The 14,268-nt window shown below is 45.9% G+C and overlaps 1 protein-coding gene across 7 annotated transcripts in view; it reads left to right on the top strand.

Annotated features, from left to right (window-relative positions):
- ZNF532 (zinc finger protein 532) overlaps window positions 1–14,268 on the top strand; it is an 88,876-nt gene that overhangs the window by 14,313 nt on the left and 60,295 nt on the right. The gene's annotated exons all lie outside the window — the stretch shown is intronic.

The following is a 14,268-nucleotide window of genomic DNA, read 5'->3' as shown; positions in this document are numbered from 1 at the left end:
GGTTAGCTAGTCCAGCCCCCTGCACTGACGAAAAATTTTCAGTTCTTAATCCTTACAGACAGATTCCTATGCATCTTCTTGAAAACATCCAATGAAGGACATTCCATAGTTTCCTAAGCAGCTTGTTCAGTTGATCTACAGGTTTTATCGTTAGGAATGATGAAGAATGTCTTGCATCGAAAGCTTGTCTAACTCTATCCCAACTACACATTTGGTCCAATAAAAATATCACCTTAAGAAATCCTTGCTGTAAATGTGCTTTGCTATATTTTAAAGCTGTTGCCACGTTTCCTCTGTGTGACAAGGCAGAATAATGTCACCTTTTCCTTATTTCACCTTTTAAAGTATTTGAAATCTTCTATTGCATCCCCTCTCCCCCGTCTTCTTTTCTATAAACTAAATATACCTAATTTCTACAACTAGGTACATTGGGTGCAGACAGAAATGACAATTTTTGCCTGATCTAGCCATTTAAAAAAGCAGCTTATAGCTGTGAGCAAACACAAGTGCATGGCTGAAGACAGCTTTAAAAATGGCTGATCGGGTGAAAATCTGACCCCTCATTGCATGGGGTATCAGCCGGGGTCCTGGTTTTTCTGTTTAAAAATTGCAAATTCTCTGATTAAACCCCCAAAATCCATGATTAAAATGAAATGCCACTATTTATGTATGTATGTATGTATATATAGGTATCAATTGAAAACAATGTTTTATTGATACATTTACGATTTTAAAGAAGCTTGGATGCCTACCAGTGCCTCAGTCACTATAATGAAATAAATTCTATGTACCGTTACACTTTGGTATTTGATTCTGGATTCTTTATCATGACAAATCAAAGCTCCCTCTGCCCTTTTCATGTACCAGGCCCCAGGTTCAGGCCTCTCCCAAGCCACAGCCCCTGCTGGTACCCCTCACTTCCCACGCACAGCCCCTGAATCCCTCCCAGCCCTGCTGAAGGAGGCCTCAGCTGCCAGGGCTACAGGGCCAGGGACTCGCATCCACAGCCCCCTTCCCCTCTAAGCAGTGCCCAAGCCCTGGCTGCCATCTGTGAGAGGCAGCGGCTGCTGAGGGGGATCAGAGCGCATAGCCTGGCTCCCTCTCCCCCACAGGTGGCATGGCCAGAGTGGAGCCCACGGTGGGGGAGGGGACAGCAGGGTGGAGCCAGGTGGGGAAGCTCCTTGCTGCTGCAAGCCCTGGACCACCCCGACAAGGTGCCCCTCCCTGCCCAGCAGCAGTGAGGGCCACCCTTACTGCTGCCGAGCAGGCAGGAGGTGCTTTGCCAGGATGGCACAGGGCTTACAGCCACGAGGAGCTTCCTCACCCAGCCCTGCTCAGCCCTGCTGCACTGTGTTCCATCCACTGGGTTGCAGGGGCCCAAAAAGAGGTCAGCAGGGCTGGGAGCCCGAGCCTGCAGCAGGCAGTCCATACCTGCCCCCACCTCCACCATGGGCTTCACTCCGGCTGTGCCACCCGTGGGTGAGGGGGAGCTGGGCTCTGTGCTCCACTTCACCACAGCAGCTGCTGCCTCCCGTGGGTAGCAGCAGGGGCTCGGGCACTGCTGAGAGGGGCAGGAGCCTGTGGACTCGAGTCCCTGGCCCTATACCCCGGCAGCTGGGGCCCCCCTCCGGGAGGCCGGGGGGTGCAGGTGTGTACCCCTTCCCAGCTGGGCAGCATCCCCAGTCTCAGCTTTGCCCAGGTGCTCCCTGCCTGATCGCCCTTCTCCCACTCCCCCCAGCCAGCCCCTTGCAGGCTGGAACTTCGCCAGCCAGCAGAGAGCTCTTTGCAAAGTGGAAAAGCTGAGTGTTTCTTCATTAAAATGAAAAATCCATGTTTTTCTTGGTTAAGAGAGAAAAATTGCAGTGTATCCAGTGAGAGCAGTGAGGAGGATAATGTGACTGTAAAGCCACTCAGCACACACATAATATCCAACGCTTACCCTTTTCTGGGTCTTAGGAGCGTTCCCTGTGAGGGAAATCCCTCTCTACTTTCCTGTCATGACTTGATTGAGTAAAGAAAACTAAAGAGAAGGATGCTCCAATATCGGGATGGTACCCTTTCCTCAGGGAGACTCCCCCCTAGATGTGTTTCATGGGGCTCCACCTCCCCTACACCCCATCTACAAGCCAACCAGGATGTTATCAAAATAGTGCTTTATGACCCAGCTGGGCATGGGCTTAGGTTAGTTTAGATATGAATAGCTCTTAAGCACAAAACTTGAAGTGTACTTTCAAAAGAAATATGAAATGGACCGTGGTCCTAAATTGTCACCTTGAATAGGCAAAGTCCATCACAATAACTTCTCAGTGAAGGTGCTAATATCAAATCAAAGTCCACTCTTTTTCCAGTCCCAGCTCAATTCCCCTCCCCCTGGAACCAGCACTGAACTTCTGTTTGGTCTGGGGGAAGGATGTAACTCAGAACACTTTGCAGAAATCATTCTCCGCTGCATTCTGAGTTACCTGGGAGCTGCACTTCTGTCCATACACTTGTTTCCAGCTTGCTTTCCAACCCCATTATCATCTTTGTTGCTCATCTTTGGGTTCTCTCCAGTTTCTCTACATCCTTCTTACAATATGTTGGCCCAAATGGGACATAGCACTGCAGCTGAAGCCAGACCAGTGCTAAGTAGAGCAGTATTATCATATCCTATGTCTTCCATGCCACACTTCTGTTAATGCAACCCAAACTTGCATTTCCTTCCTTTACAGTATTGCTATGACTCATGCTGAGCTCGTGATCCACCATAATCCCCAGATCTTATTCAACAGTGCTGTTACCAAGCCACTTATCCTTCATTCTGTATTTGTGCATATGTTTTTTCTTTACTATATGTAGCACCTTACGTTTTGTCTTTGTCAAATCCCGTTTTGCTGTTATAGGCCAGATCTCCAATTTTTTCAGAATTCCTTTGAATTGGAATCCTATTTTCCAAAGCGTTTGCAAGCTCTTCCAGTTTTGTTTCAGTATATTCTTTATCTTTTCATTTGTAAAAATGTGTTAGGGTGTGTCTACATTACAATGTGACTTAGAAACACCTGAAATAGCTTTTAAACTAACTAGCACAGGTAGCACTCATAGTCTACTTGCAGCAACATTGATTTCAGCTCAAGTTAATACATCTTGCTGGGACTGTGGTATAGAAGCATCCTTAGTAGCTTTTCTGTCTCCTTTGTAAATGATGGGGGCAGAAAAAAGCATTCTGCTTAGCCCTAAGTAAAAGCAGCAGATAGTCGGACTGTAGTTTCTTTCCTTTTCCTTTTTGCCTGAGTCCTTCCTCAGTAATGTGAAGTAAGTGACAATTCTTACAGTACTTTTCAGCTATGGATTTTATTTATAAAGGCCTTTGTGCTTCAAGTGTTAATTTGGATCTATTAGGCTGGCATAGATATCTTAATAGATTTTAATGACAGAAGGTGCCATAATACTCAATTAATCTTGTCTCCTGTGTGACAAGGCACCAAAGAACTTGGCCCAGTGGCATTTGTATCAAGTCTGTCACTTCTCTTTGAGAAATAACATGTTTCTTTAAAAGGTAGGGTGTGTTCCTTTCCTTTCCTGCCCTTCCCTTATTTCCTTATTTCTAATTTATCTAATCTACTGTCCACTCTTTAATAGCTTCCTTTGACTCAAAGGAGGAATTGCAGCACTGCAGATCCCCAGCACCCATCTCTCTCTCATTCTTAATGGTCAATAAAAGAGAAGCCGAATAAAAAATGGAAGTATCCTTTGTGATTTGGAGGAATTCTTTAAATTATTTTTATATCTTATAGTTCACTTGAGTCACCGTACACAAGTTAAAAATACATGGCACAATATATGAAATTGGAAACCTATAATTTACACATACAGGGTGTCTGCATTTTATATCTCAACCAACTGTCTATCCAGATCCCTGAGAGAGATGGATTTTTTAGCAGTTCTGGATGATCAACAGTTTGGGGTGTTGATCCCAACATGGAATCCCAAGATGAAGCAAATTCTATTGTCTAGATGCCTTAGACATAACTGACCTATCAGAATCCCTCCCTCCATTTTTTTAAACCAAGTGGCCTTGAGCAGTTCCGTTGGTCTAAAGTGCAATTATATCCTCAGGCTAGAATTAGTCTCAGACAGTTCTCAAATTATTTAAGACTTTAAAGAAAAAAAAAACACACCACGCTCCACTCAATCTAGTGGATACCCACAGTGCAGAAGGGGTGTCAGTGTTCTTGCTGAGAAATAGATCAATAAATGCATATTGTGCACCAGCTTCAGTTTCCAGATACTCGTGATGCTCATCCATGCCATTTGCTACCATAATCTGATCCTGAGATGGTGAAGACTCATATAGGTGTAACAAGATCCTGAACAGAAAGAAGTCAGTCATATTTTCATAATGATTGGAAACTTACGGCTACAGCTGCCATTTGAATAGCCTATGATCTAGCAAAGACTTCCAAAATGAAGACATGCTTTTACTCATCACCATTTTTTTCTCATTGGATTTCTCATTATTTTAGTATGGTCAGGATTAAACTCTAGTCAACTAGCCCTTATCTAAGCTAAAGTAATTTAATAATTTATTCTATTGAGCCAGTGGAGACAGATGAACAAGAAACTGAGACTTTAAAATAAGAGCATAACAGGTAGCATAAATTGGAGAGGGGAGAAATGAGAACCTGAAGGACCCTAAGTATATGAGTCCTCAAAACACAGTAGTTTTAGGAAATTATTTCTTTAGGGGAAACCCAATAAAGTAATGAATACTTTCAAGCAACACAGCCATTTCCTTTAAAAGAAACCAATTTTGGGGCCACAGTGTTGAACATCTTTTGGTGGAGGTAAACAGAGCACTACATACGATTATTTTATTAGCTATCGTATTCAAAGAAAGGGTAGCCTTAAAAACATCTAGCCTCTATCACTTTACAAAATACACTCAGACCTATGAAAGAAGGTATTGCACTCTTGTGTCCTGCCTAGATCCTAGAAATCCAAGTGGAAGGAAATGGTAAGCGTTCAATGTTTAAAGATGTGGGTAGCCACTTATCTATTTATTTTATATTTTATGTTGACAGTTCATATATAAATAATAAATACCTTGCATTTTTACAGAATTTTACAGCTGAGGGGTTTGAAGTACCCTACCAGTATTAATGGGTAAAGCATTACAACACCCTGGTGAACCTGCAAATAAATTGGCCTCAAAATGCCATTTGAGTTTGTAAATGGAGGATTTACAAAGCTAAAAAGTATGCATCTTTTTAAATTAAAACATTTCAAAGATGTGAGCCTCAAAATCACAAAGCTGAAAAAACAGCCAAAGTTTACATCATCTATTCCTGTGTAGGAAACTTGGAACATTTATCATATCCTCAAAGAGAACTGACAGACAAAGAATAGAAGTGACACAAAGATGACCATAGAAAATATATTTATAGTTTATTGATTGCTGGCCATCTTGCATTCCTCTCACTCTGCATTCTTGCCTGCAATTGCATTATGATTTTTGCAAAGCTTTTGTGCTTTCTGTCTGTCATCATTTTTGTTGCTCTGTGAACTTCCTCAGATATGGAAATTCTTTTTTCTTGTAATGCAGGTCCAAGAAATAAACTAATACTCCAAGTGTGACTATCAGACAGAGTCTGTACCGAATTGAAGCTAGTCACCTTCCTGCTTTTTGTATGAAATTGCTACAGTGTACATCCTAAAGTTGCATTGGTTGGTCCTATTGCTGCTATATCCTATGGAAAAATCCAAGATGATTTTGCTGTTCAAAAATCTAGGTTTTCTTGATCATTGGTTGGTTTCCACAATTTTTCTCCTATTATATAATTGCACTGTATTGTTTGGATTTTTTTTAAAATCAAGCTAATATACCTAAATTTAGTGTTGCTATATTGGTTTTCCATAGAGTCATAGATTGCAAGGGGCTGGAAGGGACCTCACAAGATCATCAGGTCCAGCCCCCCTGCACTAGGCAGGAAAGACAGCTGGGATCAGGTGACCCCAGCAAGGTGACCATCCAGTCTCCTCTTAAAGATTTCCAGGGTAGGTGATTGCACCACCTCTGGAGGGAGCTTGTTCCACAGTCTGGACACCCTGACTGGGAAGAAATTTTTCCTAGTGTTAAGCCTGAAACAGTCTTCCAGGAGGTTGTGACTGTAACCCCTGGTTTTCCCCAAGGGTGCCCTGGTGAACAGTTGTTCACCAAGCCCTTGATGTATTCAGCTGATGTAGCATTAAGTTGCTACCAAGATCCCTCTCAGCCTTCTCTTTTTTTAGGTTGAAGAGACCCACATCCTTTACTCATATGTCTTGCAAGTCTGATCATATGGGTGGCTCTTCTCTGGACTCTCTCAAGCTTTTCCATGTCCTTGTTGAAGTGCGGCACCCAGAACTAGACACAGTACTCCAGCTGCAGTTGCACCAGTGCTGAGTAAAGCAGAAGAATCACTTTCTTGGTTTTGCTTCAGATGCATCGGTTGATGCATGCCAAAGTATTGTTTACCCTGCCGGCTACTGCATTGCACTAACTTCCCATGTTCATACTATAGTCTATTATTACCCCAGGTCCCTTTCAGCCGTGGTGCTAGTCAGTTTGGCACTACCGAGCATGTAAATATTTTGGGGGTTGTTAATTCTCAGATGAAGCACTTTACACTTCTTAATGTTGAACTTCAGCTTGTTTTGATCTGCCCAACTTGCCAGCCTGTCTAGGTCTGCCTGTATCTGCAGCCTATTTTCAAGTGTGATCACACTCCCCCATAACTTGGTGTCATCTGCAAACTTGGCTAGTGAGCTCTTCAAGCCCACATCCAAATCATTGATATAGATGTTGAAAAGCACCGGACCAAGCATGGACCCCTGAGAGACACCACTGGCCACTTCTCACCTGGATGACGTAGATCCATTCATTAGACTGCCTGGGTCCTACCCCGCAGCCAGATTCCTACCCACCTGACTGTTGAGCAGTTAAGCCCATAATCCTCCAGGTTATCCCATCATGGGATGCCAGATCAAAGGCCTTTTGTAATTCTAGGTATACAATGTTGACCTTCTCTCTCTTATCCAGGTGGCAAGTTACCTGGTTGTAGAAGGAGATGAGATTGGCAAGACAAGACCTGCCCATGACAAAGCTGTGCTGGCTGTCATTTAGATTCCTACCTTCTGTAAGACTCCTTGATGAATTTTTCCAGGATTTTCCCTGGGTTAGAAGTTAGGCTAATTGGCCTATAGTTGCCTGGGTCCACCCTCCTCCCCTTCTTGAAGATGGGCATAACATTGGCCCTCTTCAGTCTTCTGGGAGCTCCCCCAAGTGCCATGGGTTTTGGACAAGTTCCATCAGAGGTCCCGCAATGACTTCAGCCAGCTCCTTCAGGACTCTTGGATGAAGTTCATCCGTTCTGCTGACTTATAAATGTCTAACTTTTGTCACTGATCATGTTGGCTACAAATGTCCAACTCGGGATCCTTAAAATTCTGGTTTATTAGGCGGATTGAAACACTGTAATGAAGTCAAAGCATAAACCTTGGGGCTGGTCCCCACACAGACACGCACACATGCACGCACAGTAGCAAGCTACAAGAGTCTGGCATACCTATCCTACAAGCGCTGGAGTCTGCCGTGGATGGCCAGTTGAGGCTTCTTTCAGCATGGTGTTATCCTCCAGAAGGGGGTCGCCGGCTGGTCCTTCTGGCTGGACAGGTCTGGTCAAGTTGGAGATCAAGAGGGCACCACTGAGGGTCACTTTTTACTGCTTTTTATCTGCCCTTGGCAGACTTTAGTGACTCCCCAGTTTTCAGGGTTGCCCAATCCAGGGGTCGTTGACCCTCGTAGGATTTCCCCCCTCGGTGGCTACTGGATGGCATCTGTCAGCCTCAGAGGTCGTCCGCATGTACGTGCAGGTTTGGGAGTCTGTTGATGAATTTTGAATAGGGCTCTGGGAGCGGTCGATCTGGAGATATTCAGCCCAAAATTTGGTCCCCGGCATTGATTAACTCAGGCCAGGGCTTCTAGCCCTTGACCAGTGAAGTTTAGAGATGTCCCAGTTGTTACATTGTCTCTTACTGAGTTCTTCTGTTGGTTGATCTGCAGTTTCCTTAGGTGTTAATTGCTGCCTGCTACCGTGTTACACATTCAATCACTGATTCACTCGCTTTTTCAGGGGCCAGCCTTATACAGGGAAGGGCAGTTTGATTCCTGCCCTTGTTAGCATTGTTTCAATGTGTAACTTACTTATGAAACTAACACATTTAGTTGAAAGGTGAGGAGTATAAAATATAAGCTACAAAAGCAATGCCATGGCACACAAATAGATAAAAATACCAAAATACAAGGGGAGATACAAAATGCACACACACAAATTTCAAAACACAATTCCTTATCTTAAAGTGAAAAAAAGAGGAAGGAAGAAAAGGTAGAAGAGGAAAAACATATCCAAGGAGGGGAGAGCAACTGCAGGCAAGAGGAAAAGGGGCTTTCTGCTACAATCATGCACCAACTCAACATCAACAGTAGGAACCAATCTCTCTAGGTTTGCTGCTTCTATTTTACTTCCTTTATTCGTTCTAGTAACTCATCTGGATTATTTAATATTATCTATTGAGTTCATTAGTACGTTGTTTACTCTCTTATTTCTGAGCATGAGGTATTCTGGTAATGCAAAGAATATATACAAATAAAACACAGGTATGGAGAGTACGGCAAAGCATGGAGGTATGGAGAGCAGACCATACGATGAGAGGCTGAGAGACTTGGGTCTGTGCAGCCTGGAGAAGAGAAGACTCAGAGGGGATTTGGTGGCAGCCTCTAAGTTTATAAGGGGCTCAAAACAGGGACCAGGGAATACCTGTTCATCGGGGCTTCCCAGGGTGTGTAGCAGCTGCTGTGTTTTGTGCAGAGCCTGGTGTATTCCCTGACCTCCAAAATTCTCTGACTTTTCAACACAAATTGTGAGGGGTTTGGTGAATTATTTGTCAGGTTTCCTTAACGCCCTAAATGCACCTTAGCTGGATCACCAGATTTGAATACAGTAGAATTCACTAATTAGCTCTAGTGGCTGAAAGTCTTCATTTGAGTAAAAACATTTTGTAAATTTGTGATTAAGTGACCAAACAAAACAAATATCCTGTCTTACAAGACATTTTTACTCAACAAGTCTTGTTTTTATTTATAGTGAACTAGTATGTTTTGTAAAAGGAACGAGCTCTTAATAATGAGTACTCACTATAATACTTAGCTTTATTTTACTTTTTAAAGAAAAGATGCATTAAGAAAAAAGTGTACAAATTACAAAAATATGCATATTAGTTCAGTAAAATAAGACATGCAGTTTTTCAAATAACCATATTGCTACTTTTCATTTGTTTTTGTTTTTACAATTCCATTTTTTCCTAATTGTCCAAAATTCTTTTCATCTTGCTAAAGGAAGCTGTTAAAACTGAGTTCAGAGTCTTTATTTAGACATCCGAGCTTTAAGCAGGTCTTATTTCATACTAGAAGTGCTTTTCCTACTTTCATGTATTCTTGGAATCTCTCTTTACTGTTACTCCCTGGTGCTGTCAGTTGCACATTCAACTTTCTCTGTTTTCCCTTCCCTCATCACATACCTTCATCTCCTTCTTCCAGCCTATAGCTTTTTATCGTGACATTTGTCACTAACACTACTTTTTTGAGGACACAGTTCATTCTGATAGTTTCAGCCACCATGCTACTCCAAGAAATCTTTTCTTGTCCCCATATTCCCATAATGTTTTGCAAGTTAATGTTTCTCAGAAAAAGTACAGGACATAATAATCATCTCTTTTCAATGATTTCAGTTTCCATAGCATCTGTGATCCATTTTAATGTTTCTGGATTCTTCCATTGCACTGAAACTTTGTTCCATTGGTGGTTGGTGAACGCCTCCACTCTTCCTAATTTGTTTTTCTAAACTATTTTCTTCTTGGATTGCAGTGCAGTATTTTTCCATATGCTTTGAATATGATGGGCATGTCCACACATCTAAGCACGTGCGCTTGCAGCAGCTCAAATAGAAGCGGTGCAAATTTGAGCCGGGGCTTTTTGCCTAAGCGCACGTGCTCGGACATGCACTTTGGTGTGGAGCAAATTGTGCCACGTGGGGCAAAATAACCCTGCCTGGCTTCTCCTGGATCTGCAGCCAGGGGGAGCTAGAGCCCGGGGCCAGCACCTGTGCTGTCCCCAGCAGTATAAAAAGCTGCCCTGTCCTGGCCCCATCCATACAAAAACCTGCCCTGGCAAGCAGCTCAGGGCTGCTTGCTCTCTGGAGCTTCTGGGGCCCAGTCAATTGATACCTGGGGACACTACCCCTTGTGCCAGCTGGACTGCTGCAGCAGCATCCCATATTCATTTTTTAAAATACCCCCAAATCCATGCTCTTCCACATTTTAAAACAAAAAACCACTCTACACACACACACACACACACACACACACACACACACACATATCTCTAGAGAGAGAGACAGTGATAACTTGGGTAATGCTTTATTGGTATATTTACAATGTTAAAGCAATTTGGAAGCCTACAAGTGTCTCTATCGTCATGAAAAAATAAATTCTAAATACCTATATGTGTTGATCCGTGCTTCTAGTTTTCTTCATACATGATGGGTGCGTGATGGGATGTGGTGTTTGTAGAAAGGGGGTGATAAGGGGTGTGGGGGAAGGCAGGTGGGTGGATGTGGAGGGATGTGGGTTGGTCTGTGGGTAGGAGTGGGGCAATTGCTGGGGGCACTGTGGGTGTGGGGGACCTTGTGTGGGGGCTGTTCAGGAGGGATGGGTCCCCTGGCCCCCACAGGGTACAGCCCCCGCCACATGGCACATGGAATGCCCCCCCTCCCAGGGTCCAAGCTCCCCCCTGGAGGGCCACAGCCTCCTCTCCAGGGCCCATAACTAACCTTTAACAGCAGCAGTGGGGGGACCATGTGCCGAGCCCAGCCTGGTTCTGCCGGCCCTGGGACTGCTCTTGTTGCCCAGCCGGGCTGGTCTTGTGGCAGCAGGACCCAGTGTGGCATGCAGGGTCTGCGTGCCAGAGCCAGCTGGGTCCTGGGCCCCTCAGCAGCCCAGCTGGGCTGGGTCCAGATCCCTGAGGCTCACTAGTGAGCCACATGGGGCTGGGCCAAGTCCTCGCCCCCCCCACAGGCACAGGGAGCAGAGGCAGGAGCTGACCCTGGGTCCCAGCCCATGCTGACAGAAGCCGGCGCGGCATGCTGCACCAGGTCTTGCCGCAGCCGGGCCCTTCCTATAGCTGCAGGACCTGGCCTGGTGCGTGGTGACCACACGGAGCCAAGCTGGGTCCTGCTGGCCCTGGGGCTACTTGTGCCGCCTGGCAGCTGGGCGGCATGAGCAGCCCCAAGGCCAACAGGACCCAGCTCGGCTGTGTGCAGTTTCTGCACGCTCGGCTGGGCCGGGGAACACGAGCCACCTGGGGCCAGCAGGACGCAGCTCGGATCCGCACAGTCCCTGCGTGCTGGGCTGGGCCTGGGAGCGTGAGCTGCGCGGTCTCCAGGAATGGAACTGAGCTGCGTCCTGCCAGCCCCAGGTGGCTCGTGTTCCCTGGCCTGGCCCAGCGTGCGGAGACTGCACGGAGCCGGGTCCTGCCAGCCTTGGGGCTGCTCGTGCTACCTGGCTGTCAGGTGGCACAAGCAGCCCCAGGGCCAGCAGGACCCGGCTCGGCTCCACTTGTTTGCCTTGTGCTGGGCCAGGTCCTGCAGCTATAGGAAGGACCTGGGCACAGCAGGACCCTGCGCGGTACGTGGGAACTGCATGCCGTGCTGGCTTCTGTCAGCATGGGCCAGGGCCGGCTCCCGCCTCTGCCCACTATGTGGGGTGGGGGAGGGGGGTGAGGACCTGGCCCAGCCCCATGTGGCTTGCTAGTCCGGCCTTGCACCAGAGTGGGTCACAGGGCTCCGGGACATGCGGCTCCTGTGCCTGGAGCCATGCGACCCACTCCAGTGCAAAGCCAGACTAGTGAGCCTCAGGGATCTGGGCCACATCCTCCCCACCCCCCCACAGCCCCAGGAACATCTCCTCCCTCCCCCCCCATTTTCCAAAGCCCCCTCCCACATCGCTGTGCCACCCCTCACCCCCCCAACACCCATGAACCCCCTCCCCCCCAACTTACCTTGGACAGCACCAGGGGCAGCAGGAATACAGAAGAGATGCTCTGGCCAAAACCAGAGTGTCTCTTTTGGAGGACTGGCTCTGGGCATGGTCTTGAATGGTCTATTGCGGAGAGGTTTTTTTAGACCCCTGGATATCCAGGGGTCTAATTTCCTCCCCTAAGATTTCTCCCGCCTACATTTTTTTCATTCCCGCACATGCCTGTTGCCCCGCCTCAGAGGGGCTTGAGGTGGGGCAACAGGCACGTGTGTGCTCATCTGGACGTGCCCGGTGATGGCATTTGATACTGTTCTGCCTGTCTAACTTAAAGCCCTGTTATGACTACTGCAACATGGATTATGGGACTTGTGATTAAGGCACGCCCTGAAAGTTGTAGGTACCTTCACTTCTCTAACTTCTGGTTCTAGTATATCTAGAGCCTTTTCTGTTAGAACACAAAGGGTTTTTCAGTTCATATGATGGAAGTTAAAAAAATGTTATTTTACTTTTTAATAGTATTTCAAAAACCCTAGCAGGAAACCTGATCTAAGATGGTAGACTACTGAATATTAGTAGCCTCAGCTAGATAACAGCTGGGAAGAATTTCATTGTTGTTTTGCTGAAAAAAAAACCAACTTTTGCTCAGAGTATAGCTAAGAGTATTGCTAAGATTCAGCAATTGCAACATTTAGCATGCATATGTTAATGGATATTTAAACTGACTTCTAAACCCTCCTGCAAGTTTCCAGCCTCTCTGATCTTTCTGCTGAGCAACAATTCCATCCTTACAAACTATAGTCAGATGTTGCAATACAATGACTAATGGTTGGGCATGGGGGGGATGCAGGAAGATGTGAAGTAGAAGTCCTCATGCTAACCCCCCTTCCCTCCTAAAATTGTCAGACAAACAAGGAAGAAATATGCTCCCACTTTGGATTTTTGTATTATGCATCTGCCTCAGCATTTTGAGAGTATCCATCATAAAACCATCTAGGAAAAAAGTACATAAAGTGACCATATTTTCTTAGCCTCAAAATGGGACATTCCACTTCTTCCCCCCTCATGCTCAGCTGTTTCTAAGCCCTGATCTCAGCTGAGTATGCCAGAAGTCGTGTGCATGTATGTGGAGGAGGAGGAGGAGAGGGGAAAGGTGTTGAAACAATCCTGGTTTCTCACATTGGTCCCATTTTAAACACTTATACTAGACATGACACTGAAAATAGGACAGAAGCATTAATTTGTCCAAAAATATCGGACAAATGCTTTAAAATGGAACTGTTGCCAAAAATGAGATGTATGACCACCCCCACAAATACAGTTATAAAACGTTATTTGTCACTGGATGCGTGTTTATATTTTCTGCGATAAGCCTGTAGCCCATGTCATAGTGGGATGGTCAATTCAGCTTTGAAAAAAAAATCCAGTCTTGACACACCTTATCTGGGAAACTTCCAGCAGTACAATTCTTTCTGGGAGAGGAACATAAGGTGTTTCCACCCAGAGTTGCCTCCTGTCTCCTCTTCCCCAGACTGGGATCATCTGGGTAGCTGTGGGAAATGGTGGCTGCTCCACTCCTCCCAGTTCCCAGAGGGAAGTGGAGAGGCAGGGACAGTCTCTTTATGTGCCCCCCAGACTGGAGTATCCTGGTCTGGGGATGTGTGAGCAGCAGCAGCTGCTCCTCCCCTCCCTTCCTGGTCTCTTGGAGGGAAGGGAGCAGGACAGCAATTTTCCCCTGGTCTCATGAAGGATCAGCGGAAGAGAGGAGGGGCAGTGGCAGCTTGACTCTGATTAGGAGGAGTTGAGCTGCGAAGAAATAAGCAGACTGGCTAAGTTTGCAAATCAAACCAAACTGTGGGGAAGCGCAGTTACACTGGAGGATAGGCTGAGGATTCAAGCCGACTTAGGCTCGCAAAATGGGTGGATGAAAACATAACGACCTTCAACATAGAGAAATGCAAGGTGCTCCACCTCAGGAGAAAGAGCCCACACCATGCCTAAAGGTTTGGCAGTGCTTCACTCATTAGCACTACATCCAAAAAAGATGTGGGGGTCATGACTGACCACAAGATGAATATGAACTACCAATGCGATGCCGCAGCCGGCAATGCAGATAAAACCCTGGCTTGCATCTACCAGTGCATCTCAAACATGACCCAAGAT

Source organism: Alligator mississippiensis, chromosome 3 (assembly GCF_030867095.1).
Source record: "Alligator mississippiensis isolate rAllMis1 chromosome 3, rAllMis1, whole genome shotgun sequence".
Lineage (NCBI taxonomy): Eukaryota > Metazoa > Chordata > Crocodylia > Alligatoridae > Alligator > Alligator mississippiensis.
This window is presented reverse-complemented; position numbering and strand designations above follow the sequence as displayed.